The 4,921-nt window shown below is 41.3% G+C and overlaps 1 long non-coding RNA gene across 1 annotated transcript in view; it reads left to right on the top strand.

The window, feature by feature from the left end:
- Positions 1-4,921, top strand: part of LOC106874203 (uncharacterized) — a 13,514-nt gene that overhangs the window by 813 nt on the left and 7,780 nt on the right. The window contains exon 2 of the long non-coding RNA XR_001409977.2: positions 120-212. This is a non-coding gene — a long non-coding RNA (uncharacterized LOC106874203). The remainder of the gene's footprint in view (positions 1-119; positions 213-4,921) is intronic.

The raw sequence follows: 4,921 nt of genomic DNA, 5'->3' as shown, positions 1-4,921 counted from the left end.
TTTTTTTTTTTTTTTGTTTTTTTTTTTGTTAATTATTTGGGGGGATAAACTATATAAATGAATTGAATAAAATATATATTCCTGCCATTTATTAGATAATGCCAAATATATCATTGCAGTGCTGCTTGGTAGTGAGAAATGGACCTTAAATGCTGAGGAGTTGAGAAGACAGGAAAGAAATGAAGTGAACAGGCTTTGTTAGAACTTGCAATGTAAGTGTGAATGAATAACATTGTGCAAATGTGCTGAAAGAAAAACTGGGCATGAGAGGGGATCAGATGTAAGAAAGAAGAGAGCACAGGCGGCATGGGCATGTAGCACGTTTGGATGTAGAGAGCTGTATAAAGTACTGCTTGCCAAATACGGTTGGAGCTTGTAGAAGAGGGAGACCTAGGAAATCATGGAATAAAGGGCCTTCAGCACTTTATTGATCTTTCTCATTCTCTTTCCAAAATGTGAGTAATCATGTAACTCCTCTACATAACCTGGTTGCCCTTCCCTTCTTCCCACCCCCATACTCAATACCCTACCCCTCCCTTCACCCAGATTTTGTGGTCTTGCAGTTACATGGCAACTTCACTAGTACTGGTGGCGTGAATAAAGTATCCAGTACATGCTGTAAAACGGTTGGCATTAAGAAGGGCATCCAGCCACAGAGACCCTTGCCAGCATGGAACATAGACATTAAATGGTGATTCCATTTATATATACATACATACATACATATATATATATATCTCTGGTTGGAACAAAATTTATGTCCCGTTTTAAAATTTTTATTAATAAATGAAAAATTTGTTTATAGAAATATTTAGCTATTAACATCCATTACTCCATTGAACTTCATTCCATCTGTCAACAAGCTTATAGATGCCATGCTTGTAAAATTCTTTGGATTCTGATGCAAAGTACAATGCCAACTCATTTTCAACCTCTTCTCTTGATGTCTGCCTCAGACCATCCAAATGATTCTGTAATCCCTTATACAAGTGATAATCAGAAGGTGCAACGTCAGGAGAATATGAAGGATGAAGCAATTTCTCTCAACAGAGCTCTTGTAAGAGACCTTTAGCTAGTTGTGCAGTAGGGGGGGGGGGCATTATCATGATGCAGAATGACTCCCTTTCTGTTGACTGAGGCTGGGTGATTTTTATCTAAAGCTGCTTTCAAATGACAAAGTTGATTGGTGTTGATTGTTTATTGTCTGCCAGTTCATACTGAGTAATTCCTTGAATATCCCACCATACACTCAACATGGGTCTTCTTTGGATGAAGTCATCCCCTCAGTTACTGGGGAGGTTTTGCTTCCACAACTCGTTCATTGACGACAGTGTTTAACGTTATGATATAGGACCCACTTCTCATCACCAATAACAAGCCTATCCAAAAATGGCTCACAACAAGCAACATGTTGCAGATTCTCTTCAGGCAGGTCATGCAGGACCTATTTTCCAACTACAGAAGCCTTTCCAGTTCACGTAGGATAGTCGTATGGTTTACTTTGAATTTCTCGGTGAATTTCCTCGTACTAGTGACAGAATTTTCTACGAGAGCAGCTTCCAAGTCTTGGAACGACCCTCCTTTGACTTGTTTGTCTTTGCTGAAATTCTCACTTTGAAAACAGGAAAACCACCTCCTGCAACTTCTTTCATTCACTATATCATCATCTCCCTCAGTGCTCTGAATGAATTTTGCTGCTGCACTCACATTAGCACCTTTATGAAACCTGTTGAGTAAAGCACATCTAATGTGTGAATATGAAAGCAGATTGTGAACAATATTCTTTTAACCTGTAGTGACGTCATTTGGCGCCAACATACAGTCGCCATTACTGCGTTTTCATCCACTCATGCGCAGGGAATAGTTCCGGAAGGAACACGGGAAGAGTCTCATGCGCATGCGTGGAATTCAACATCTAAAACGTTCCCGCTCTTTTCATTCTCTTTCTCGGTCAGCCGGCCATGAGCATGGACGGGTCAAGCTTTCTCTCCAACATTCCAACGTCTCAGCAACCAAGATTAAAGCTGCCTATTTCCTCCATAAATAAATATTGTTGTGTTGATAGTTCAGAGTCTGCGTTCCGTTGTTTCTTTTGAATTTAATATAGGAAAGCGGATGTACACCTAATGGTGTATAACCACTTTCCTATAAACCCAAAAGAAGAAAATTGAAATCTCTCATTGCTTCAGTCCATTGATTGATGATAAGAGACAATACTTCAATGAATGTCATCTTGAAAATCTAACAAAATGTTCGTTCCAATGTGATATATATATATACATACACACACGTTTTAAACTTGTGATGTATATTTCTCCTCTGTATTGTTACTAAATGACTTGTCAGTGTTTTAACGGAATACTGAGATTGTAAAAGAATAGCAGAGAATTGGCTACGATATGTATATCAGAGAGAGGAGGCATACTGCCAACTATCTGAATAAATCTGTAAATTCTGCTCTACATTGATGCTTATGTTTTGTACTCTAGGGCAACACTGAATGATAAAGTAGTTCACTTGCCAGTCATATAGCCCTGGACTCTTCTTTCTGGCACACATCAGATTCCACTTCTGCCCAATTTCCCAGTTTTTTTGCTCAGAGTACCTTTGTACTCTGCCTTTCAACCACACTTAATGTTGCATATACATGCTTGTGTACGTATGTATGTATCATCATCGTTATTTAACATCCATGTTTCATGCTGCCATGGGTTGGATGCTTTGGCAAGAACTAGTGTGTCCAACGACTGCATTGAGCTCCAGTGTTTGCTCTGGCATGGTTTCTATTGGTGGATGCCCTTCCTAACACCAACCACTTCACAGCATGAACTGGGTACTTTTTTTGTACCACCTGCATTATTGCAGTCACCATACAGTTCACAGGACTACAAACCCAGTGGGGGGGGTGTCACCTTCTTGATAGGGGGTCATGGGAATTACTGTGAGCAGGTTCTTGCAGTGGGATCTGCATGGCTACTCACATTTGGTATGAAGAAAGAAAAAAAGGTGGGGAAGAAGAGAAAATGATGAGTAGGAGCTGCAAAACAGGTAATGGTGATGAGGTGTCCAGGTGGCCCCCATAAGGCACAAGCTAAGAAGTGAGTGAGTGGTTTGTAAGACTGCATGGAAAAGTGAAAGGTGGGGGGGAAGGCTGCCAAAAATGTGTAGGGTTCAAAGGCAGATTCTCTTCAGGCTGGGGATGATAGAGGGATGCAGAAGAGTGGGGACAGCAAGTAGCTGGAGTTCATTTAACATCCAGACGATACAGTTGCAAGGGATGGCAGGGTGACCAAAAAAGAGGGAGGGGTAGAGGCACAGTGCATGAGAGAAGGGAGTTGCTGTAACAGATGGAGAACCCCAAATATAGCAGTTCCAGAACTTAGTTTTGCTGAGGAGGAGGACAAATCTTTTTGAGAATTTCATTTCACTACAGATCGCAGTACTTTGTTGTCTCACCCATCAGGCTCAAAGTCCTGACATCAACTTTCACTTTGTCCCGTGTCTTCCTGGGTCTTCTTCCACCTTTTACATTGAGATGGACTCCTTTATATACAGCTGTTTTCCTCATTCTATTGCCCAGTTTTTCACTAAGTGCCTTTCTACTAATTTTTTCATGCACATCCAACAGAACATGTTCACTGCATTTCTTTCCAGTCTTCTAATGTCCTCTGCATTCAAAGTACATGTCTCACTACCATGCAGCACTGCAGTTCTAACACAAGCATCATACAATTCACCCTTCACTCTTAGGGGAAAGATTTTTGTTGACAACAGTGGTAGGATCTCCCTGAACTTTCTCCAGCCCAGTTCTTACTCAAAAAACTCGTATCTGGAAAGTTCAGTGCAAACATTTTGGCCGTTAGAAATTTTGCCGCAAGACAAAAAAATGAGTCCCCCCCCCCCTTCTGGTGTATAATTGTTTCAACCAATAAGAAGAGGTAAGGTCATTTTTAACTCATTTAAAATTTCTGTATTCATTCGACAATATTTTTTTGTGTAGCCAACCTATTACAATGGTCTATCGAGTGGGAACTAGCAGAGGTGGTGTGAAATTAGTTGATGATCTTAACTTTGTTTATAAGATAGATGGAAAATACTGTGAAAAAACATATTGGAAAAGTGAGAATAGAGAATGTAAAGCAAGAGTGCTGGAAAACGATAATTCATATGTGAGACATTCAGCAAGCATTGCCATCCTTCTCATCCTTCAAAACCAGAAGTTTGCATTGCAAAAATGAAATTGAAATCACTACATCCAGGGGGCTTCCATGGCATACATGGAGGCTATGGTTTTGGTTCCCGCAATGAGGAGGAAACCAGGCTGCTGGAGTTTTGTGATGCAAATGACCTTATGGTCTGCAATACTAACTTCAGGAAACCTGCCAGTCATCTTGTCACCTACCGATCTGGTAGACACACTAGCCAAATTGACTACATCCTCGCCAGGAAAAGGGAAAGATGGCTGCTTATAAATGCCAAAGCTTTCCCAGGCGAAGAATGTACCCCATAACATAGACTAGTAGTTAGTAACTCCAGGATTAGGGCCAAGTGGTTGCCCAAGAGACGACCAGCTTGGAGAAGAAGGGTCTGGAAGCTCAAAGATCCTGCGAATGGACAGAGATTTAGAGACTTATTACTTGAGGCCTTTGACGAATTAGAAGAGGAAGTAGCTTCACACGATGTAGAAGACAACTGGAGGTTTCTACGGGACAACCTGCTGAGGGCCACTGACAAGATCTGTGGATGGTGCAAAGTCCCCTCTTGACCCAAAATAACGTGGTGGTGGAACAATGTTGTTGACAAGGCTATTAGACAACAGAAACGGGCTTGGAAGGACTGGAAGAACGGTGGTAGCAGGGAATTGTATCAGACTGCCAGAAGGGAAACTAAGCGACAGGTTTATTTAGCCAGAGGGGAAGCA

Source organism: Octopus bimaculoides, chromosome 1 (assembly GCF_001194135.2).
Source record: "Octopus bimaculoides isolate UCB-OBI-ISO-001 chromosome 1, ASM119413v2, whole genome shotgun sequence".
NCBI classification, from domain to species: Eukaryota; Metazoa; Mollusca; class Cephalopoda; order Octopoda; family Octopodidae; genus Octopus; species Octopus bimaculoides.
Note: the sequence above shows the minus strand (reverse complement) of the source record. Positions and strands in the feature narration are given on the sequence as shown.